The sequence below is a fragment of the Drosophila teissieri genome, chromosome X (genome assembly GCF_016746235.2).
Source record: "Drosophila teissieri strain GT53w chromosome X, Prin_Dtei_1.1, whole genome shotgun sequence".
Classification (NCBI taxonomy): domain Eukaryota; kingdom Metazoa; phylum Arthropoda; class Insecta; order Diptera; family Drosophilidae; genus Drosophila; species Drosophila teissieri.
Genome location: NC_053034.1, coordinates 23142166 through 23167847, shown reverse-complemented (window position 1 = coordinate 23167847; position 25682 = coordinate 23142166). Strand labels below are relative to the sequence as shown.

The 25682-nt window shown below is 40.7% G+C and overlaps 1 long non-coding RNA gene across 1 annotated transcript; it reads right to left on the bottom strand.

The window, feature by feature from the left end:
* Positions 1-23090: 23090 nt before the first annotated feature.
* LOC122624761 lies at positions 23091-24650 on the bottom strand. Its single transcript, XR_006326506.1, has 4 exons — positions 24534-24650; positions 23695-24362; positions 23458-23629; positions 23091-23363 (listed from the first exon to the last, which is right to left on the bottom strand). It is a non-coding gene; the product is annotated as an uncharacterized LOC122624761 (long non-coding RNA).
* Between the last annotated feature and the right edge of the window lie 1032 nt (positions 24651-25682).

Sequence of the window (25682 nt, the reverse complement as noted above, 5' to 3'; positions counted from 1 at the left end):
CGTTAGAGAGGGCGTGGCAAAAAGATTTTTAGCAAATCGATAGAAATTTACTTGGCTAATACAAAAATGAAAAAATATCAAAACATTTTTCAAAAGTGTGGGCGTGGCAGCTTTGGGCGGTTTGTGGGCGTTAGAGAAGGCGTGGCAAAAAGATTTTTGACAAATCGATAGAAATGTACTAGACTAATACAAAAATGAAAAAATATCAAAACATCTGTCAAAAGTGTGGACGTGGCAGTTTTGGGCGGTTTGTGGGCGTTAGAGTGGGCGTGGCAACATGAATCGACAAACTTGCGCTGCGTCTATGTCCCTGAAGTCTGTATGCTTAATCTCAACTTTCTAGCTTTTGTAGTTCCTGAGATCTCGACGTTCATACGGACAGACGGACAGACGGACAGACGGCGATAACAAAATATAAAATAATATATATAACAATCTTATTACAGTCTTATTACACACTTGCAACCATGGTTTAAGCCTAGCAGCCTAGATTCCCTTATATGGGAGTTGCGTCAGCTGACAATTGTCAATATTAGTTATTTTATAACGGTCATTAGGAAAAACACGATTTACTCTATATGGCCCACGGTAATTGGGTGCAAACTTCATACAAAGCTCTGCGTCACATTAACATTACGAATAGCAACAAAATCATCAACCTTGTACAACGCCGGTGCCGTATGCCTTAAGCCGTATGCGGTTTTATTTCGGACCTGTGATTGACATACATATATTCTCATTTGCTTCATTCCTTATCTAGACATCGCGGTTTTTCTTGACCACATTTTTCTTCCAAATAGCAACGTACTTGGGGTTCTTTCTGGTACTACACTGCACGGAATTGTTTATAGCGGTTACACGGTTAAGCAGCTTATACCAATCGGCTTGATTTAGGGGCTCTGATAGCTTTCCCAACATAGGTGCATTCCCAACATTTGCTTGAGGGGCCGCTGTGGGTACCTTAATATGATAAATATTTCTGGACTCAAGGAACTCTTGAAACTCAATGGAAGAGAAACACGTGCCTCTATCGGAGATGATTCTACGAGGCCGACTATAGTATTCCAAAAATGTTTCTACCGAGCAATTTACTGTCTTAGTACTAGTGTAGTTGACAGGATATAATTTAACAACATTTGTGAACGCATTAATGATCACCAACAAATAATTTCTTTTCGAGTTTATAGACGGAAGGGGACATAGGTGGTCAATATTGATCGTATTAAACGAGACCGAAGCTTTAGGTATACTATAAAGCGTTCTATTGTGAATACTTTTCGGGACTGAATGTATAATGCACGGTAAAAAATTCTTTATAAACAGATCAACCTTACTTCTTATACCAGGAAACCAATATTTTTCTCTCAGTTTATTGACACACTTATCAATGTGTCAATTTTTAATGGAATTTCCTAATTAATCTTCCTTCATTCGGCTCGGAACATACATACACAGTTTCTCGTTATTCTTTGGATCTATACACTATTCCATCTAACAACACAAAATTTTCAACTTCCCCAATCTCTAACTTCTCTCGCACTCGACGTATTTCGGAATCCCTTATCTGTTCAGTCTGCAACAGTAAATCAATATCATAAGGGGACGCACCTACAGTTCCAACAATATCCTCAACCTCCGGGGCAAACCTAACGGATTCGACACGTTTCTTAGGATTGCAAGATACATCCCATTTCGTAGGTTGAGAAGGTCTCTTAGTTTCACAGGGTTCAGAAAGTCTACATTGCCTACAAGGTTCACTAAGTCACACTGCCTACAAGGTTCACTAAGTTCACAAGATTCAGTAGTTATACAAGGTGCAGCAGAAACACCGGGTTGAACAGGACCACAAGGGTCTCTAGGTTTAGAAGGTGAAGCTCTCGACGAAATCGGACAAGGATCAGAAATTCCCTCCTTCTCTTAACAACTCTTTTTGCCTACTAAGCATCTAACACACCTGTCAATGTTTTACCAATTAATTCATGAGTAGGAGAAAAACGTAGCCAAAACAACGGAATGTCTATCTAATTTTGAATCCATATAATGCCCGGTGACACCAAAATAGCTTTAGTTGCTGGCACTCGAAATGTCAGCCGTAGTAGTCTTCGTAAACTGCTCTGCGTTTATCCAACATCGTCCTTATAGTTTTCCGGCACGGAATATTTACCGAACGCCCAGCAAATGCACCCACAAGCGATTTTCCACGGTGCATAGTGGCAGCATTTCAGCGACAATATAGTCGCATATTTTCTTGTTTAGCTATAAAAAGAAGTTATTAAAATATAATTTAATTATTATGAATTTATTTTGGAAACAGAAGAAATTTGGTTCCTTAGGCTCTGATGATTTACCCTCTTCCGTTTTTGCCACTTTTGATTTCATAGCTTCATATGACGCATAGCTGTTTGGATGGACCCCCTACAAAAAAGTAATACTTTTCAAAAAAGTAATACTAGAATCATATATTTTTAAAAATGCATAACATTTAATTTTGTGACGGAATTTTTGCGCCAAGTATTGTATGTGCGAATGTAAAAATGAATGTACATTCCCTTCAGTACCAGTCCCTAAAGATTCCCTAGGAAATCCCTGGGGAGTCTCCAGGAATCCCATACAAATCGGCGAGGAATTTCCATACAACAGGTGTTCGTGGCGAGGAACTCCTGGGGAATATCGAAAAATAAGCAAGTGGTTTTCCCGAGGAATTCACGAGGATCAAAAAATAAGAACAGGTTTTCTAGAGGAACTTCCAGGGAATTCTTTCAGTATGCCTTTGTAATTCCTCAGGTATTCTTCGGGATTTCTTTTAGTATTCCTCGGGAATTCCTTTAGTATTCCTCCGGATTTCCTCAGGAAAATACCAGTAAATCCAGAAAAATCTTTTACATGAAGTAAACAATACTTTTTCCATAAATCATTGGAAAATTCTTCACGAATATATCCAACATATTTAAGCATTATTTAAGTTTGACTCTCGTTGCAAGTGAGAGGGAAGCTGCCTGCAAGCACATTGCAGCAAAAGGAATAAGTAATACTGGTCATCATTAATTGTATCTTTAAGAGCTACAATACCAGTGTATAGCAAAAATTGCCTAAACTCTGTGGCAATTCATCCAATGATCTTGGTTTTCGAGCAAACTATTGTGGGACGCAGCTCCTCATCGATTGCAAACATTGGGATATTTGCTGATTCCAAGACTTGGAAACCCTATATTCTTGCTCTATATTATTTTCCACTATTTTTTTTTTTAATTTTTGCATAACCACCAAATTAATAAGGTGCATGCAATCTAAAGGGACTTGGGTTACCATTAGAACCCCAAGTTTTTCTAAAGCGGACTGAACACTTAAATATTCTACTTTGTGGTGGTTACGATATGTCCTGTTCCTAAAGTTTTCTTCTTTAATCAATACACCACGTTCAGTGCTACATGTCAATACAGAATCTACTTTTCGTCCTACCTGGTTACATTTGCAACCATGACTAGACGTATGTCCAGGCGTGCCAGTAATAAATGCTCGAGCAGGAGCTTCACAAACTATGGCTGTAATTTCCAACCCAATTTTTTATTAGATATTGTTAAACGATTTTTTATAATTTCGGAAGTTACGGACACAAATTTAGATAAAAACTCTTCGCAATTAAAAGGCTTATTATGTCCCATAAAAACTCCAATTGGCAATACGGGGTCATGGTGTTATTTATTCTTAGAAAAATGTTCCATAATTGTGCAGTAGAACTCTTAAAAATTGAAAGTCCGACAATGTTTATATCGATGATCAGTACGTCCGGCAAATGGGGAAACACTGATAGTTTATTTAATTGTTTTGCTAAACCGATATGTAAATAGGAGCCGCCCGCTACTTTACTTATATCGGGTTTATCAAAACAATTAAATTTATAAAAGGGCTTAATTTTCAACTTATGAGCAATAAGTTCTATGGCACATCCTCGTGTTGGCTTATGCTTTAAATAGCACCTTTTTAACTGTGTATTTAAGTCAGAGCTATCACGAACATGTGCATCTAAGCTACCTACATCAAAATTACTAACTCCTATCTCATCTTCCCCCATAAGTGGATCCAAAGATTCCCTATTCACTTTTGTGCTAGGCCCTGCTACTTCACCTATACCCTCGCTTTCAATTTGATTGGGCCTTTCTAGAGCACACCGCCTCATAATTTTTTCCCTTTCCTTAGCTGCTAATTTATTAATACATTTAGAGCCAACAATTTTCTTCCCTTGCTAATTTTAGTGAGGACAAAAGAATTACTTTTTTTTCGTATTTAATTGAATGTTATTTATTATAAACGATTTTATAAGCCGAGTCGATCTGGCCATGTCCGTCTGTCCGCCCGTATGAACGTCGAGATCTCAGGAACTATAAAAGCTAAAAAGTTGAGATTCCAGAGACATAGAAGCAGCGCAAGTTTGTCGATTCATGTTGCCACGCCCACTCTAACGCAAACCACAAACCGCCTAAAACTGCCATGCCCACACTTTTGAGCAATGTTTTCATTTTTGTATTAGTCTTGTAAAGTTCTATCGATTTGCCAAAAAACTGTTTGCCACGCCCACTTTAACGCCCACAAACCGCAAAAACTGTCAATGTCGAAGACTCGCCTTCGCACTTCCACCAGCTGAGTAACGGGTATCAGATAGTCCGGGAATTCGACTATAGCGTTCTCTCTTGTTTTTTTTTATTTATTTATTATTTTTTATATTATTTAATTTATTATTAGCTCTATCATAAAATAATCATAGAATATAATAATTACCACCGAAGAAGTCCACAGCAAATAGCAACTAGCAATTGTTTTAAAAATGTCGCGTTCAAAACCATATTTTGGCTTAATTGCTATATTTCGCGCTCAAATTTTGGGCCTCTCATGCAAGGATGGATTGCAAAAAAACTACACATGATATTTGAACATTTTTTTATCTGATTAATTACTTAATGCCTAATGCTTAAACTCAAAGAATATATAAAAAAAACGGATGAAATTGTCGTGAAATTTGCCGTTTGCGCGTCGTTGAAAGCACCACTGCCGGTGGAACGAGGTCAAACGGTCGTAATGATATTTCAGATTCAGAACCTTGAATCAAAAAAAATTTTTTTTACTTAATTTTAAGAACGTTGACTATGGAATTACAGGCGCTTTTACCAAAATTTGAAAATTTCACAAAAGGCAGCGGTATGAAAAAAAGCTCTTTTTGACCATGTTTTCCAATCTAAAAGAGACTATAAAAAATCGAAAAAAAACCTTTTTCAACAAAAAACCTTGTGTCATGCCATAGCCAGATGTTTTGTGATTAAGTGACGCTTTACAGATTTAGGATATCTTCTATAGTTTCGAAGAAATCTTAACGACCGTTTTGATAAACACTACTTTTGGGAAAACGCTTTTAAAGATAAATGATACGCTTCTGAGCGATGTAAATAGGCATTGCAGGCATGATCCTCGATATCTCGTAAACCAGCATGCTTTCGATCAAATCCTTTCACAAAAAAATTCGATGTTTTCAAACCGCGAAGGTAGACGACCCCTTAAGCGCAATATTTTTAAAACAATATTTTTATTTGGCGCAATTTTAATAAGACTTTATTTTTCGCGCGGTTTTTTCCAACAAATTTTTATATTGTTGTGGATTTGTTGTGGTTTTTTTCGTGCGATTAATCAAAATTAAAATTAATATTGTATGCCAAAATAAAAATAGAGGCGCATGAAAACTTATCTTTAAAAAATAGCGCGGCCCATTTTTAACTTTAATTTCGACTTGGGCGTGGTATATTTTATAATTAAAATAAACTTAACATCACAATTGCAACCCATTGTTTTTTTTTCTGTGCACATTCTTCTATTTTCTTTTAGCACTTTACATTTCTTGCGCTTATGTACAAATATGTATTTTAAAGACTTTTCGCAATGTCATGCAGTTTGGAATGCATTAGCTATGCTAATTTATCCACACGAAAAACTTTACTTACCGGATTTATATATTTAATGTTGAAAATGTTTTAAACAAACACCACTTGTCACTTTTTACAATTGAATGCAAATGGAAAAGAAAAGGGGTGACGGAAAACGAAACCGAAAATTCTGACAGGCGCGTGCCAGGGTATTTCCGACCATAATGATCCCGTGTAATTAGAGTAATTCTTATTACAAATAGACAAATAATTAAAAACGGACTCGTTGGCGTTGCCTATAGCGACAGTTTAATTTCTTACCAAATCCTAAAATCAACAAATTTAAATTAAATATACACTTTAATATATATAAATATCCCACCAATTATTAGAACGGTATTCAGAAGTCTATACATTGCGTTTTTTTCTCGACTCTGATTTTGTCTCCTCTCATCTTTCACTCTCATTTTCGGTCAATAGGTGGGTCTAAATGGTTGCATGTATTGATTAAGATTCGATATTGAGTTTGGGTATTTGTATTGAATTTGTGCGATTTTGGATTCAGATTAGGATTTGAGTTTTTATTACGGATTTCCGGAATTTTATTTAATTCAAAGTTAATATTTTCTTCATAAATTCCTTCACTTTGTGCAATAGTAACTACCGATCTTAAGTCTGTGATATCATGTTGAGCCCAAATAGTATATAATTGTATTGGTAGTTTTCTAATCAGTGTTTTAATGGAATCTTATATTGCTTGAAGACAAATAAGAAATTCTAATTGGTTTTCTTCCAGATGTAATTTCGAAATCAAGATTTGACGTCGTCTTTCCGTCTCTTCGCAGAATGCCCTTAGATTTCCTTTATCCTTTATCTCCCTGAAGTTCTCCAATAGCTTGTAGTTCAGTGTTTGGGGTTTGAATTCTGCTATTAGTCTCGCTTTAAGGGCCAATCTTCGACGTTCGGAAGTCCCAAAGATCGTGTTACGTGTGTATCCAAGTTCCTTTCGATGGCTCAAAGTAGAATCCTCTGTTGTCGCCCATCGTTAGTTTGGTAGAGTGAAATCACGTAGTCCACTCTGCTTATGAAGGTGTAGAGGGTTTCTGGATCACCTTTAAATGGCATTATGTCTCTTAGCTGCCGACGGGCTTCGGCAAGGTTGTTATCGTTCACCGTTTGTTTGAACTGAAATAGTATTTCTGTATAGGAATGGGGTATTCCAACATAAGCTTTCAAAACCTATATAGTTTATAAACACAGATCAAAATGAGCTGAATAGCAATCACTGTTCTGTGCGCAATTACGATCTTCCCAGTGCTCACAATCTGTCCCTTTCTTACGCATTGATATCAAGAAGAGCTAAAAAGCAATGGCGTGCGCATCTCTGTTCTGTGCGCCATTACAAACATCCCAGTACTCACTATCTGTCCCTTTCTAACGCATTGATAACAAAACACAAACGCACACATACAGAAAAACTGCAATGGCGCAGTTTGCATGCTGGGGCGGCCATTTCTTTTATAGTGTGATGCTGCCCTCACTATTCCCGTCTCACTTGTACACATTACTGACAGACAACTTTTGATCACCATTTTATTTAAAGACTGGATATATACATATACGCACACTAAACCAAACTTAAACCGAACCCAATCATAACAAGAGCTTCGCCAATTTGAAGCTTAAATAATTAATTAAGTTCTTATTAAAAGTAAAGCTTCAAAAAAATGATTCGATTAGTCTGCTGGTAATCCTCTCCAAAATACTCGAAATAGTATTTCTGCGCAGAATGTTGTTCGGATGCACGCATACATATGTATATGCATATGTATGTAAGCAAGTACACATATGTATGTAAGTAAGTACACAGCATGATAGAAATTTATTATATATTTATATTTTAATTATTAGTATATATGTAAATTATGATAAGGGTTGACCGGCGGTTAACGCGCGCGACTTTTACTAATCAGGTGTCAGGCGGAGCCGTGACAATGAAAGATTAGGAGTTACTTTTTATGCTTTATTACACCGAGCCAAGCGGAGCTGTAGCGTCGGAGACAAAATCAGAACTGAATATAAAATACAAGAATTCAAACTTAGGAGCTAGCATGAAAACGAAACACATTGTTGCGATCTCATATTCGTAGCGGCCACGCAAATCTGCAGTGTCTGCCGGCTACGTATCGACATCCGGCATATTGCTTACGTTGCAGTATGCCGATGTTGTCGTATTTCATGCGCCCGTGGGAGCGACGTTTGCTTTAGTTAACTACCCCCCCCTCAAGACGGAGGCCGCCCTCGGCCGACCTTAACTCAGCAATCGCCACGTTCAGTTGTCTTGCGGACCTCTTGGCCTTCCAGGCGCGCCAGCCCACAATGGCAACACATAACAGGAGGAAACATGATGCTGCTACGGTCAGTGTCACTCGCTGGGGTCGTTCGGCGTTGAATTCTTCTCTGAACCTCCGGATTGTCTCTAAGTTACCTTCATTTAGGCGATGAAGGTACGGGAGACTGAGCACGCTTTGGTGAGAGGTGATGTTCAGCAGAGGGAATTTCGCTACCCCCGGTACTCTGTTCTGGATCCCGTTCTGGTTGACATACAGGGTTCCGTTACAGGGTTCCGTTACAGGGTTCCGTAACAAGATGCGTACCATGCACCCAGATTTCAGAGCCGTTGTCCACTTGTACCTTGGCGGCCCTGTCGTTGATGATGACGATCCCCTCATCTACATAGGTGATGGGGTCCAGGCTGCTGGGTTGTATTTCGCAGTGCGCCTCGCCGCCTGCATGGAGTTCTTTCGCACAAGAGCTGCCTGATGATAGCTGGCAGAAGGTGGCGCTGGTTGATGCGGTGCAAGCTTTGACGGTGTGGATCTCGTTGCCGCATTCTGCGATAACGCCATCATCTAAACGTAGCATGGCTCCTTCGTGACTGACGGGGAAAATAGTAATTTTCTTACAGGCGAACTTAATTACCGGAAATTTAATGATAAAGTGTAATGCGTTATTGGACTGCAGAACCTTTACGGACGATACGGACATGAGGTCCCCTATGGGGGTGTTGGTGGGCTCCTCTAGCCAAACTGAACTCAAATCTGCGTGATCAAGAATATTTGGGCTAACAATGTTCATTTTTGCAAGTGTCACGGCCAACATTAAATTTTGAAGCTCCATCATGAGCATTCTATTTCTCGCGAGCAACGTTTCATACAAATGACCGGAGTCAATTTGCGACGCTTTTGCTGCTTTGAGGATTAAGTTGACGGTGGCAGTTAATTTATTAATTTGACTCTGGATTTTTGTATTGATTTCTATCTGCCTATTGTTCGCGTCTATCAATCGCGCCTCTACGACCCTGCTGTTTTGCAAATCGCTGGCATCAGGTGTACCGGCTACAACCTTTAGTATGGAGCCCAGGAAGTCCAAGCTTCTGGCCACTCGATGGTGCGTGCCCAGCGCATCCAGCAAGTCCCGGAGGTGTGCTGAATCTACATTCAGCAAATTTCTCATGTGTGACTGCGGGAAGTGGCTAAGCAGACCGACCGTCTCCTCTACTACACGTGCGTACTCCGAAAGATTCGCGGAGTGCCTCACGTAGGCGAAATTCTCCCACACCAAGATCTGGCCATCGATTATGGGAATGTATTTGGCGCGCGAATAATCGGTGATGTGCGCCGATGCCAATGATAGAGACACGAGAAGGATAAGATTGGTCCTGTGGGTGAAAGTTTAAATGGTTGATTTTTTTATTTTGTAGACAAGGGGAACCCAACACTAATAATAATAAAAATGCTTAAGAATATAATGTGCGCGGATGGCGCTACGCTTAGATCTATTAAAAATTACGCCAAGTGGCTAGAAAAAATTTAAAATTAAGCGAAACACTGACCTCGCTGCTGAGCGCGTCATTTTAAATTGTCCTTGTGGACCACCCTCCCCTCAATAAGGACCGTGGTCCCCATGTCCGCTTCTACAGCTCTTTCTTCGCACAACGGCGTGAGCTTGTTGCCGAGTCTTCGGTTGGATTTTACCAACACTTTCTCGCCAACATCGAATGTCCTATTCTGCCGCGAGGCCTTTTCTCTGGCCCTCAGCGCGGTCTGAGCCTTCTGGATCCTATTGCGGATCTCTAGCTGCGGCTCATCGGGGTGTGTTAGGACGATGTCAGCCGGTCTCCTGTCGATGACCGAATGAATCGACTTATTGTACTGGGTAGTGGCCAACATTATTATTTCGACCGTATCACTCAAGCCCTTGTCTATCTTTATGCATCTGGCTTGCTCCAGCAACGTGCTATGGAAACGCTCCACCTGCCCGTTGGAGGCGCTGTGCAGTGGTGGTGCGTTTGTAACGCTTACCCCAAAGTTGTTACACAGCATGGACACGATCGTGTGTGACTTCAACGACGGTTCGTTTTCGCAATAAATGGTCTTTGCCCTTGGGAAAAAGTTCATGAGCTGAAGCAGCGCCGGCTTCAGGTCTTCAATAGTTCTCGAGGCGAATGGTTGTACGACGGCAAATTTAGAAAACTTGTCGACGCAAGTGAGGAAAAACTTTTTGTCGGTAGAGAAAATGTCGATGTGCAACATTTCCCCTGTGTGTGACGGTATTGGCGTTTCACCGAGTTCTTGTTTTCTCGGGTGCCTGTCATACTTTGCCCTTGCACAAGTCCTGCAATTCTGCACGATCTCGTTGGCCAGCTTGGCCATTTTGGGGAAATAGTATTCCGACAATACCTGCTTTACATTTTCTTGCGCTGCTCTGTGCGCCCTATTATGTTCAGCAGTTAAGATTTCCCTTCTTTCTTCGATTCTGAGTACGTCCACGACACGGTTCCTGCAATGCCAGAACTTTGTGGCTGGGAACCTCCGGACTATCTCATCTTGTATCATTGCGAGCGTGTGCAAATCGCAATGGAAGGCGTTTACGGCCCTTGGGACGATTATGTCTGCCAGTTCGTCTAGTAAAGACCCCCTGCAGACGAAGTTAACCGTGTGGCGCCTTTTATTCCCGAATAAAATAAAGGTATTTTTAGACGGGAAACGTGCTTCTTCCAGTATTATCTGGTTCTGGAAGCAGTTCAATGGCTTGTCTGTTGACTCGATTGTGTGGGTGAGAGACACCTCACTGTGAATCGTTGCTGCGCAAGATTCGGGCTCTTCTTGTTCCAGCACATTAAGCTGTTGTCTGGACAAGGCGTCCGCTATCAGGTTCCCTTTACCGGGCTTGGAAAATAGACGAGCATTGAACTCGTCTATGCGGGCCTTCCACCTCTTAATTTTTGCGTTCGGGTTTGATTCCGACACAGAAAATGTTAACGGCTGATGGTCAGTGAAGATATTTATATCTTTCACTCCATACAAGTAATGCCGCAGTTTAGCCAGGGCCCAAACGATGGCCAATAACTCACGCTCGTTAGTCGCGTAGTTGGCCTCACTGTCTTTAAGAGTTCTTGAAATCATTGTTATAGGGCGGCCCTCTTGAGACAACACCGCACCTATACCATGGGCTGAAGCATCTGTCGTTAGATCAAATGGCTTCTTATAGTCCGGGTAGCTGAGCATGACATCTTCTGATGCCAATATATTGCGCAGCTTTTGGAACGCCTCTCGCTGGGACTCAGAGAAATGCACCTGAATGTTCCTCGATCTATGCCTACTAACTGTTCCATTTTCGCCCTTTAATATGTTTGAAATGGGCCTTGCTATAGCAGCGAAGTCTCTGATGAAGCACCTATAGTAGCTCGCGAGGCCCAGGAACGATCTGACTTCGAATACCGTCTTAGGCTCTGGAAACTCTTTTATGGCCTTTACCTTTTCTGGGTCCGTTGTTGCACCGTTACTGGTGACAATGAACCCGAGAAAGCTCACGCTTTTCTTAAAAAAACGCGATTTCTCGACCGATACTCTCATGTTAGCTTCTTCTAAGCTCTTTAACACCCACCCTACATGTTTGATGTGAGCCTCCTCGTCTTGCGAGAAGATGATCACATCGTCAACATAAACATAGCAAAATTTGCCTATTTGCTCCCGTAGGATGTCATCGATCGTTCTTTGGAAGATGCCGGCGGCGTTCCTGAGGCCGAATGGCAATCTCTTAAACTCATACTTTCCTCCGTTTACCGAGAAAGAAGTTTTCTCACGATCGCGCTCCGCTAGTACGACTTGATGGTATCCTGATTTAAGATCCAGTGTCGAAAAAAATAGCGTGCTTTGCCCAAATTGCCTAATATCATTGATATATTTGGCATGGGGTATTTATCGGGAATGGTGTGCTCGTTAAGCTTGCGAAAGTCTATCACCAAGCGCTTCTTGCGGTTTCCCGCATCATCGGTGCCCTTTTTATCAACTACCCATATGGGGTTGTTGTAGGGGGATGCCGATTTCTGAATTATATCGTTTCTTAGAAGATCTTGGATCTCCTTATTAACGAAGTCAGCTACGCCCATGGGATATGGGTACAGCTTGGCATAGATGGGCTCTTCGCTCACCGTTCTGATGGTGGCAACCACCGAAGTATTATATGGCAGAGCCTCGTTTGGGTCTGCAAAGGCCTTTTTTCTGGCCTTTAATAATTTCCGAAAAGTCTCCCGCACTGAAGCGGGTGCATCTGAGCAATCCACATCGGTGAAATTGACATCAGTGCATTTGTGGAAGGAGATTTTCTCAACTTCCGTACCCCATTTGAGCTGACCGGAGGCCAAACAGAGTGACGCCCCAGCGATTATCCGATTATCCGATTATCCCATCGAAGGTTGACAAGTCTGGTAAAATGAAAAATGTTGCTTTCACGTTGAACAACGCAACAAAGCATTTTTGTGTGACGGTGGTTGAGCCATGGATGGAATGCAAGGTGAATTGCGAGTTAACCGGACGGACGCCACGCAACCCCTTGTGTGGTCTGATGTAATTCTTGGACGTGCCGGTATCAATAAGGAAGCTCATATCCTGCCCTGCTACTCTTCGTCTAATGACGGGTAGCAGGGATTTTCCCCTAAAAAATTGAGGGCGTCAGAATCACTTTCGGCATCGTCCTCGATCTGCGCCATAGCGCCGTTGGCGGCTTCGGCGTACGAGGTCTGCCCCTGCCCAGCATCTTGGGTTACATGATTCACCCTTTGTTGCTTGCCCTTTCCGTTAGAGCGATCGGACATGGCCGACCGCCTGCTGACGCCAGCAAATTTTGACAGCGAAGGGTCTACCTCCATTGGTTCTGGAGCACTGGCGCGAGTTTGCTGCTCGGCATTTCGCTGGCCGTATTGGCCTTGCTGCTTGTTCTGCCTACTAAAATGTGGGTTCTTTGACCCGCTTGCCTGTGTTTCTTGTTGGGGGGGCTTGACCCGCTGTTGGGTACTTGCCTTGTGTTCTTTTTCCTCAATGCTTCTCGCGAAGTTGGCAGCGAACGCATATCTTTCATGGTTCGATTCCACCTCTTGCGCGAGCGCCAGAGCTGACGGCAAGTCCCTTGGCTTTGCTGAGAACAGCACATCTGTGAGACTACGCTTGAGTCCCGAAACAAACACACGTAGTGCATCTTCGCGGAACTTTTCGCAGAGGCCCTTTGCTAGGACCGGCTCGTATGACATGTTGACTTTATTAGTCAACAATGTAAGCTTTTTGCCGACCTCATCAAGTATTGCAGCAGAGACATGTTGCCTTGTCTCAGCGTGGCCAGCTCTTGCTCAATTACGTGAACTGGACGTTTGTCGCTGTACGTGAAGTCGAGGCGACTTATAATCGCTTCGAAGTTAAGAACTGTGCCGAAAGAGGCTAGAACAACGTCCGCGGCCCCCCTGATTTTGTTTCTTATAATTATGACCGCCTGATAATGGCGTGAACTGCCGTCGTACGGCCTAAAAATACAATAGGCTGCGAGAGCCGCCTGTCTCCATGAAACATACGATTCATGTGCGCCTGCAAACTCGGGCAAGCATTTGACGGCATCTAATGGCTCGTCGCAGCGGATATCATTTCTTATCTCTATGGGTGCATAAGCTTGCACCTCTGGTGGCGTAATATGCGCTGCGGCCAGCTGCTGGGCCATTGCGTTGACTTTGTCAATCAAGACCTTATTTGCAGCGGCTTGCTCAGCTAAGGCAGCGGTGACGGCTGCCTGCATTACGAATTTCAACTGGTCTAGGTCCATGACGCTGTCTGTAGGACGAGGTGAGGGTGTGCGTCTTGGCACTGAACAGCGAATGCGATGGTCGTCGCAATCAGAGTCAGAATCACTACACTTTCGGCGAGTGTTTCTATAGAAAAGGAAGGGTGAAGTCATATGCTTCTAATGTAAACAACGAAAACTCGAACACAACGCTTGAGGACGAAGGCAACAAAGTTGCGAAATCCCACGGATCGTATTACGTTGAACGATCAAACAAAACAAACAAGATGAAGGCAGACGGAAAAAAAAATTTGTGCGCGCATGCATTTGATGCGCCTCTTTTAGTAATTATTCAACAAATGTTTATATATTTTAGTGTTGTGTTGTGTTCTAAACTGAAGTTGGTTTCGGTTTCACCTCAGCCAACTGCACTCAAGAGGCGAGGTTAATGGCGTTGTAGCTGTGCTGCCTGTGTTGACGTAGGTCAGCAGCAGCCACTTGTTAAATAGTTCTGTTGTTAACAACAGTGGTCACAAGCACTTGTTTTGTTGCTACAGCCCTGTTAATGTGGCTGAGTCTGATTAACTTGTAGTTAGGTTTTAGATTTTTAGAATTTATTTTAGTTTGTTTTGCACTTTTTTTGTGTTCGTGGGTAATGACTAACGCACTGTCAAATACCACTGGTTGGGCGCCAATTATAATTAGGGTTGGCCGGCGGTTAACGCGCGCGACCTTTAGTAATCAGATGTCAGGCGGAGCCGTGACAATGAAAGATTAGGAGTTACTTTTTTATGTTTTATTAACCGAGCCAAGCGGAGCTGTAGCGTCGGAGACAAAATCAGAACTGAATATAAAATACAAGAATTCAAACTTAGGAGCTAGCATGAAAACGAAACACATTGTTGCGATCTCATATTCGTAGCGGCCACGCAAATCTGCAGTGTCTGCCGGCTACGTATCGACATCCGGCATAATGCTTACGTTGCAGTATGCCGATGTTGTCGTATTTCATGCGCCCGTGGGAGCGACGTTTGCTTTAGTTAACTTATATATATTTCCTCATTCTTTTCGAGTCGTACGATACACGGCAGCGGCCCTTGGTCGGTTGGGCGGGAGGTGTGGCCGTGGGACTCGCGCGTAAAAATAAATAAATAATACCGGACGACGTGTAGTTTTGGAAGTAGCTAGGAAAAAGGTAATACGAATTGAAGGATAAAATACATGTAGTAGATAATCATTAGAAAAAAACAAGAGAAAACGATTCATCGACTATCTGGTACCCGTTACTCAGCTGGTGGTTTGTGGGCGTTAAAGTGGGCGTGGCAAAAAGATTTTGGGCAAATCGATAGAACTTTACAAGACTAATACAAAAACAAGAGAGTTCCCCGACTATCTGATACCCGTTACACAGCTAGTGGAAGTGCGAAGGCGAGTCTGCAACACTGACAGTTTTTTTCGGTTTGAGGGCGTTAGAGTGGGCGTGGCAAAAAGTTTTCTGGCAAATCGATAGAAATTTACAAGTCTAATACAAAACTGAAAAAATATCAAAACATTTTTCATTTCATTTTATATAAAAACATTTTTCACAAGTGTGGGCGTGGCAGCTTTGGGCGGTTTGTGGGCGTTAAAGTGGGCGTGGCAACATGAATCGACCAACTTGCGCTGCTTCTATGTCTCTGAAGTCGGCATGCTGAATCTCAACCTGTTACATACTTTTCAACGAATCTAGTATCTAGTATACCCTTTTACTCTACGAGTAACGGGTATAAATAGCTTAGTTGGTACGTGTTTACTAGTTATGAGCTATACCTAATATCTATACTAGCCCCATTCTTTTCCGAATGGTCCAGCACGTTTAAAAACAAAAAAAACTCTTGGACAAACCTAGTGTTGTATTTAAACTAGGCAGCTAATTCTTTATTTAATTTTACGTAAACTGCTTTGCGTCTCCGATGCCAGCTCTAAACTAGCTTATTCAGTTTTAATCTCCAATTTTACGAGGACCATTGCAGCCATAACAAAACCCATACCAAATTTGCAACATTATACAGTGAAGAATATTAAACGCCAAGCTATCAGCTGCCAGCCGCAGCAAAAGTATTGAAAGTTCAATATGTTGGCTCCCTGCCTGTCTCACAAAACTAAACACCTATGATCTCAAATAATCAAAAAAGTAAACAAACGATTAATATACAGACAAACGAAGAAAAATGAAAGTCCTATGGCTGTATAAAAATGGATTACCTTAAATTGCGCAGGATCAGTTCTTATAATACCTCGGCACTGCATACAAATGGATCTTATTGTAGAGTTTGTTGACTCAGTAAATGAAACAAGTGTTCCATTAACCCAAGACTCTAAAGTAGTAATAATTGAAGGATCGAATCAAAATTATGTAAAGGCTACCGACTTAGAGGATTCGATAAATCGATTCTTAAGGGGAGTATTTGAACCATCTATGTCATCTACCCGCAACAAAAACATTGGAACAGCATTTTCGTCTTTTCTCCTACTCGATTATGAATAATGGCGGGCGGAATCCTCTGGTGCCTTAGCTCTTTCGGCGATGGGGTGGGTCGGATTGCCTTTCATAACGATCCACACATACTTTAATTGTTAGGATTCCTACGGAAACTATAATTTACCAGGCTTGTAGATTCCATACTAAAAGAAGAAAACTTAAAAAATAAAACGGAACTCGCCAAGTGAAAAAAAGAAAAATGTTACAGACGACAGCAAGACTAAACGGTAGCAAGGTCTTTGGTGGAATTTGAACCTCGCTTTCTCTACCCAACCCGACCATAATCTTCACGATAGCATCTTCGAAGATTCCCTATAGAGACTTCCGATTTTATTTAAGCTGCTATGTCAACTCAGGATAATTACAGGTTTAGCAATTCATGATTTTTTTTTTAAGTTCATATAATAAATTTATTTACAAAAGAGGCTGGACGGCCGAACAAATAAGATGTAGTAATAGTATTCATTTATGCAACTTCATTGAGCGCTTACTCAAAACAAATTAAGAAAACTAAAAAAATCTCCTTCATTTACTTAAACTACTATCGAAATTTCCATTCATTACATTTCCTTAGATCTAAAAGTATTTCATTTAATTCATTTTGTAATGTCTTATCTTAATATTTATGGTTAAATGTTGGGGTTTCTATTAAATGAACTATGCATAAGGTTAGAAATATTTTTGAATAAGAATGCTAGGCCATATGGGGTCGCGTTATGGAAAAACAAAAAAATAAAAAAAATGTCCTTTCGTAACGGCTCTCTAGTATTTCAATTTCGGTTAATTTCAAGGTTTAGATATATATATTTTTTTTGTTTTCTTTTCAGTCACCCCCTAATCTTTATATTCATTTGAAATGTTCTTGCAAGAATGTAGGTATGGCATACGCTACGACAATACGAAATTACTCTTAGCTTTACGAACTCACATGTGTCCAGTTCCAGCGTTGAAAGGCCTTTCAGCGGTGAAATGATGGTACGGGTTGTCAGTGCTAGCGGAAATTAATTGAAGTATAAAAATTACGGGGCTACATGACGGCGGTTACGAAAAAAACACACTCTCGCAAGTCGACTTCCGTATGGTCTAGCAACCTGTACTACTTTTATCCTAATCCCTTATCCGCTGACGGTCCAGGTTTTGGTTTCCAAAAAGATTCTGACTGGGAAAAGTAACTGCTGCGGCTTAGCTCATCCTGCGGTGCGGTTAGTTGTAGTTGTTCTACTGCGCACCGATATATACATATATAGATAGGTCGGAGTGTCCAATCAGGGATTAATCGAAGGGTAAGGCTTCGGGACGTTGGCGTAGCTCCCGGAAAGACAATTGCTTCAATTATCCGTAGCCAGGGGTTGTCCTACGCAGTATAATAACGCTAGTTGGTGTTCAGAAATCCCTCCGACCGGCCAGTATTTGCAGAGGCCCGGTGGCCAGATGGAACTTGATACTGCCAACAGAGCGGGTTTTAGTTGGGGCACTAGTGCAAGTAGGCGACATACCTATTCTCTTGGGAGAATTCCCTCCGAGGGGGTTAGGCGAATCACGTGGTTGGGGCTCCAAGGCGAGGCAACCACCGCGAAAAACCCAGTTGTCACTTAAAATTTTGGGGCAGTTTCGTTTTTCCCTCCAGTATGTGATCAGATCACGTCACCGATCAGACGACGTTAATAAGTAGTTGCGCTTAATCCTTAACTCTATTAAGAGGACTTTCACAATGTTTTAGCCGGAATATTTTTCTGGTTACGAAAAGAGCGGGACTGTAGCCGCGTGGGCATATACCATCAAATTCCAATAATTATAGCTGTGCTTCTATTGGAAAGTTGGAAGACGCTCTCAGTGTTGGGCAACGTTTTCGGACATGTTAATCGATGATTAGACTGAGGTTATCGACCACAGCCTAAAAGCATACCCACTGAATTAACTAACCCATCCCTAGAGTCAAGTTCTCAGTTGTAAGTGGCCAACATTGCATTTATAATTTTTTCTATTTGCAAATTCTTTTCGCTTACCATGCCGACCATTACAGTTCATCGAGGCAAGTCAACCTAACATTTATTTACGATCAGTGGATGACGAATATGATCCTGCATTACTAGACGTTTATTTTATCTAGGTTTTTAATTTGCCTATATTGAAAACAGAAATAGGTATGTGCGAATTTAACTTTTATCAGTAAATAAATAAGTAAATGCAATTTTCCCATATAAATGTTTTCTAAATCCAACATCAGTCTTTAAGAGAACCTTAAAGAGTAAAACTATCAACCTAAAATGAACTCGAAACAAAACTCGAAAGAGTCGAGGCCTTCAATATCTGTTAAAATATTATAGGTTTAACAAAAGGGTTGTATCGCTCTGACTCAATAAATAAACTTTACCTTTACTGGTGGACAAGCGGGAGCAGAATGAAATCTGCCACAAGCCTCCACAATTTATTTACATTTATTTATTTATTGATTACAACGAGGAATTCCCTCGCAGCCGTCAGTTTGTGGTGGATTCTACTGCTCCAGCGGTATTTATTCGTTCTATGCAATTACTAAATTGCAGGATTTGCCGCCGGTCGTCGAATGGGGAGAATTTGGATAGGGGTCCCGCGCAGCCGTCATTTGAGTGGGTCTCGGTCGAGGATCCCCGAGCATTGCCAGGAGCACCGCGTCCTGTGTCCGCTGCATGTGGGGTGACATCTTGGAGCCGCAAGGCCGAGAGTTGTTTCTCAGGGCCGCAGCGTCGAGTTTGACCATGGAATTGGATGCGATAAAAATGAGATAAGTATTTTATGTAAATTAATTTGTTTTGTTTGATTTTGGATTGTTTTTCAGGTACATAGGTGACTTCGGTTTGCTTTGATGGAGGATTATAGTCATGTTTTATTTGTTTTAGGTAAGTAATGCGTTTGTAGTAGTTCCGTGTTGTTCTGTGCGTGATTTTTGTGATTGTGTTTATTAGTTTACTTCCTTTGCAGAGTTGGCTTACAGCGGGAATATTTGGAATTTGAGGACAAGTTTTTCGTCGTTTTAGTGGGTCGTCTGTTCAGCGCCAAGGGTCACTACTGTCTCAGAGGCATGTCGAAATGGAGACGGCATTATAAGATTGACAATTTTATTATTGTAAGATGTAAAATTATTGTAAGATTATATTATTGTAAGATTTTATTATTGTAAGATTTTGCAATTTTGTATTGCGCTTAAAATGCTCGTCTACCGTTTAGCATGCGTTAGAAGCGACTACAGGAAATAAGTCAGGTAAGTTATGTGGGCTTGGTGTAAGTAAGTATAATTAGGCAGCCTAGATGTATTGGAAGTGTACACACTGTTTCTTATTTCACCCAGAACCGCCAAGTATTTCATCAGCCAGATCCTAATAGCATTGCCAACAGTCTCTCTCTCCCATGGTGTCTCTCAAAGAATATGTTGAAGTCAGTCGCTGCTGAATTTTTAACGAGGTTAGTCGATGTGTCCATAGTGCGAGAGTCGTAGTTTTTTCAATTTACAATCATAATTTAAAACCTTGTGAACATTACCCAAACAAATAAACTTAATTTGTATTATCCCTACAGTTATTTAGGTATTTTAAATTGTTTTGTCTGACTTCGATTTGTATTTTCGACTGTTTGTTGATTCGGCAGCACAGCGCTAAGGGTCACAACTAGAACAAACCATGTGGAGATGGAGACGGCATTGAAAGAATGAATTCTGCCGATCTGCAACTTTGGAATTAGAAAATATTTTAATGAGTCCCGGGCTGATCTGAGCATTGGCGTTCGCAATAACTTAAGGCAGATACTTTGAAATAATTTTTGAAAGCTGGTCCGAAGTGATCCCATTTAAAAATGGATTGTGTTAAACACATTTTAAGTTCGTAAAGTATTTATCAATTTCAATCATGGGATCGTATTCACAGTATACTTCTGAAAAGTAAAAGGTTCTGAAACGCTTATTTCGATTCGTGTTGTGCCTTGCGACATCAAATTCAAACACACGGTGGAACGAACTTTTCCCTTTCTGTCGATTAACGTTCAATTAATTTGTAATTTAAAATGATTTATTACATTCATCATTAGTTCCGGAACATAAATCGGCGAACTCTGGCTTCCTTGAACGTAAAGCATCGGTCCTTATCTTTTTTATAACGATCAATAACTTCTTAATTTCTTTGACGAACGGACGGACAGACGGACATAGCCAGATCGTCTTGGCTATTCATCCTGATCAAGAATATATATACTTTATATGGTCGGAAACGCTTCCTTCTGCCTGTTACATAATTTTCAACGAATTTAATAAACTCTTTTACTCTACGAGTATCGGCTATATCTATAACCATATGATACTTGTCAAATGGTAAAAGTATTCCTTTGCGACATGTGTACGGAATATTTCCAGCTGACCAGTCTAATCCTAATATTCTAATAATATTCTGTTTATATAATGTTGATGCTAAGAGTCTCGTGATCCAATTCCTTTATGTTAAATGGCGGTTTTAAAGGAAAGAAAGTATGACTTCCTGATGGCAGATACTATTATTGATCATCCTTGCATGATTTTAATAGTGCAATTTTATATTTAGGAAATCAAATAAGCAATACGTATGGTGACAACATTGCGTTCGATTGTCAGCCCTTGAGATCTTTATTAAGATTGGGTATCTTTTTTTCAGCATTTTTGGAATTCCAAATTACAACAGATTATTTATCTTTATCACAAACATATAATCCCCAAGAGTGCAACCTACAAAGTTTAACTATTTTATTATCTGATTAGAAGGGTTCATATGATACAGACGTTCAAATAGATTTAACTTGATTGTGTTTCAAAATTCCCAAAAACATGAGTACAAATAAAACGGTATGTACTTATATATAAACTCTCGCTATCAACTAAGCAACGTGTTTTAATAAAATATAACCCAAACAAGTCAAATTCCCAAAATGAGCAAACAAGTTCTTTATAAAATTTGTAAAAAATACCTTAAATAAAAGTATGTAACAGGCAGAAGGTAGCGTTTCCGACCATATAAAGTATATATATTATTGATCAGGATCAATAGCCGAGTCGAACTGACCATGTACGTCTGTCCGTATGAACGCCTCGATAGCTACAATGTTGAGATAAAGTATGCAGCTTTCAGAGACTTAAGCGCAGTGCAAGTTCGTTTCTGCGGGGTGCATAGTCCTGGCTGGCAAAAGGAAAACCTTTTGATATTTTTTGTATTTTTCGATGTCTTGTAAATTTTTATCGAATTGCTAAAAAGTTTATGTCTCATTTTCGGGCACTGCTCTGCACTATTTGGAAAAAAAACAACAAATATGATGCGGCAGAGCTTCGTCCGAATTCGGCTTAACTTCTGTATTCGAAACTTCGCTAGACGAAGGCTGTAATATTTGTTTTTTCGAACATTGCGCGAGGAAAATTGCGGGCAGGGAATTTCAGTACTTAATTACAATACCTCTCACGCACACAAGGGTAAGGGGGCAAAATTGAACACAAGACAGCCACACTCTTCTTCCCGCTCTTATTACACTTCAGTACCAATCCCTAAGGAATCCCTAGAGATCTCTCAGGAATCGTTGAGGAATCCCACAAACTCTCGCTAGAGAGCCTCAAAAGGAGAGTGGCGAAATATTTTCAGGCCAAACAGAAATGACGGAATGTTAAACCAACCGAGTTTCTCCACTCACGACGCAACCATTCAGAAAAGGCTAAATCGATGGCGCAGGAATGCCGGCAAAGGCGGAACAAATTCTACAAACGGCAAGTAAAAGTCGTAAACTTCAAACTAAGCTAAAACAAGGATTATCGAGGAACATTGACCAAATACCTACCTACAAAAAAGCTTCTCTAACGACGAGGAGAAAATAGACATGTTAATGAGACTTATACTATACATTAGGGACATCCACTTATGAAACTAAAATTCAAATAAAATAAAAATAAATAAAATTAATAAAACGGAGATGAAGGAGTCGGTTGGCTAAAAATTCTTGACGAAAAGCGAAGAAAGGCCCTCTTCAGCTCCATTGAAAACCTGCAAAGCAATGAACTTATATCTTTGTCTCAATATCCTGGGGAAAAATTAGAAAAAAATAATAAAGTTCATTAATAATTAGTTGAATATCCACAGCAATACTCACCTAAGCTATCCGACGCCTATCGACGCAGTGACCTTGCTGATCCTGACGATGCGCACCTGAATGAAGACACCCTCCTGGCCATGCACTGAAGAACCTGCAAAGATAAGAGAAACGAGCAGGATAAACGAACGGCTAAAGCATGAGGAAACTAAGTCGACTCAACAGCATTATTCTTTACACAATGCCACTTATCTGAAACTTTTGTCGCCAATCCATCGTAACGTTCTACACTCCACTGCGCAAACGAACCTGCAAAGAAGAGACACAAGACGGATTAACGCGTGGCGAAACATGGTCCAGCTAAGTCTACTTAGCTTGCAATTATGTTCGTACAACGCCATCTACCCGTAATATACTGCAGCTGATCCTTTAAAGTGTCAAACTACTGCCGCTCTTTTTAATCGGAAGCTCCACTGGCGGTAGAAAAGGGGTCAGACTTCCCAGTGCTGATTCTACTCCTGCGCTGTCGCGAGTGGTGACTGGATCCCTCAGTCAGTACAAAATGTCGCTCATTTAGGTCTTATTTGACAAAAAATCGATGATCCTTAAAAGACGTCTCCTTCAAACAATGCTTCCTCGTCGATGTTGGCCGAATGCGCGGTTCCCCTGCTCCTTTAAGTAACCGAATTTGTGGTCCTCGAATTTATCTTTTTGTCCCGCAGCGACATATATTCCTCGACATGCAGACAGAATTCCTGAAATAAAGAATAGAAATGAATAATAACACAAAAGCGACGCAAAGGGATCAGAAAACCAATTAACAAAAATAGCAAACCAAGCGATACTTACATGGCACAAGGCCCCTGATCCATTCCCTCCAAGGACCTGCAATCCTGACAGCCAGCCCGACTGCTGGGTTAGTATGGCTGCAATGTTGACATCAATTGCCCCATCGATTTAAAATATTCCACAACCGATAGTGTCAAGCCAGGCCATTTCAAATCGTGTTTCGACGAAAATCCTGAAAAGAAAGCACAATAATTAATAAACAATACTAAAGAGTTAAAGGAAACGGAACAAACACACCTGCGGCTTGAAGGATGTCGCACAAGCGCTTTTTTTACAATGAATTATATACTTTATTGAACATCTTGCTGTAGTCCTCCCTAGCCCAAGTTGCGTGGTGCTGCTGCTCGCCGAAATGCCTGAATCCTGCCACCACGAAAACGCATTTTGGCCCCCTGACGGCAGCATAAACCACTCCTCGCATGATGTAACCCCGGATGCATGCTGACGAATCTCTTATAAACAAAGAATATAAATATGTAATCGGCTCAAAATAAATCAAGGAAATTATTTAAAAGATCACAAACCAACGAAAACGAGGCTGACAATCCTGCGAATTTACACTCCGTCTCCATGCTGCAGTCATCCGTCGATGAGTGGACCTACTGCTAGCCAAAATGCCAAAATTCGTCAGTCGCGAATTCACACACTGACCCGCGTCAAAAAAATGATCACCAAATTTAGCTTCCTCGCAAAATTCGCTAAAAACTAAAAACAAAAACAACTCAGTCAACAAAACAACAAAGATACAATTAATCACTTATCCTTTCACAGCCCTTGGCAACGAATCCTCGCCTGGTGGCTCCAGTTGGCTGACTCCAGGCGAAATGGGCTTATGATGGGGCCCTCGTCCGAGCGTTTCTTCTCCTGCAACGAGTTATCCTGGCCGATCCTGTCTCGATTCTTGACTGCCGCGAGGCAATTCGTAGTTAACACAAGTTACACAAGCATTTCTCACGGGGTGAGCACTATATATATACATATATATATGAAAAAAACAAACGTAGCCCTCACCCAAACGGGAGTGCGGTAATAAACTATAAAACTTACCCCAATACCTTTTTATAACTTATACTCACCATGACAAGAAACCTAGCTGCTGAAACCAAACTGGCTGCAACTTCGATGACTCCCCTCGGCGATGACTGGCGGAGCTCCTAGCGATATGGCGGTACCGTCCTTCTGGCGGGGGTTGCTGAAAATAAATATAAAAAACAATGGTTTTCTAGTTTGAAAACAAATGTTTGAATTCTTGCACTTGTCGCTAATGTAAACAATCAATGAAAGCGATAATGTTACCAGATGTCGTTTTTGTGTGATCCTCAAGTATACAATAACGTAGATTTACTTACCTTATTACTACCCAAGTCTCAAACCAGGCAATTTTGTACTCAAAACACAAAATCTTGTACCTAGATATTACAACTAAAGTGTAATCAGAGGTAAATTAAATTGTGGATAACGAACCAGAAAGTCAGTCTGCCTCCATAACTTCACCCGCAAAGCAAACAAAAAACGGTAAAAATTATTTTAAAATAAAAAATATATATAATATAAAAACGATTTCACTCGCTACGATACAAAATTGAAAAGAGTTTTTCGCACGCAATGTTTAAAATCCATCTATAACTGAAAAACAATAAAAATCCCGGGTAAATTCGGAAAACCAAGCGAGCTGCAGACCGAACTTAAAGGAGAAAGTAACCAAAGACCAAATCCATAACGAGTAGCCAAGGAGGAAAAACTGTGACGCTTAAAATCTGAGGATTGGTAAAACAAAAACTTCTATCAAGGTATTTAAAAATTAAACCTATAATTAAAAAAATATTGTCATGGCAAATACAATATTTTCTGAGGCTTCGTCTGACTGCGATATTTTCTCAATAACGTCAAGCCCAGAACAGGAAAAGAACAAATTTTTAAGGTGATGATCTCTAGATAGCTTAAGTGGACATGCTCGTGATACCTGTGATTTAAATACACATAAAAATTGGTACTTAAAGCATAAGCCAACACGAGGATGTGACATAGAGCTTATTGAGATGTTAAATGCTCATAAGTTGAAAGTTAAGCCCTTTTATAAACTTAATTGTTCTGAAAAAGCCGATATTAGTATAGTAGCGGGCGGCCCCTAGTTACATCTCGGTATAGCAAAACAATGAAACTATCAGCGTTTCCCCAATTGCCGGACAGACTGAGCATCGATATAAACACTGACTGACTTCCAA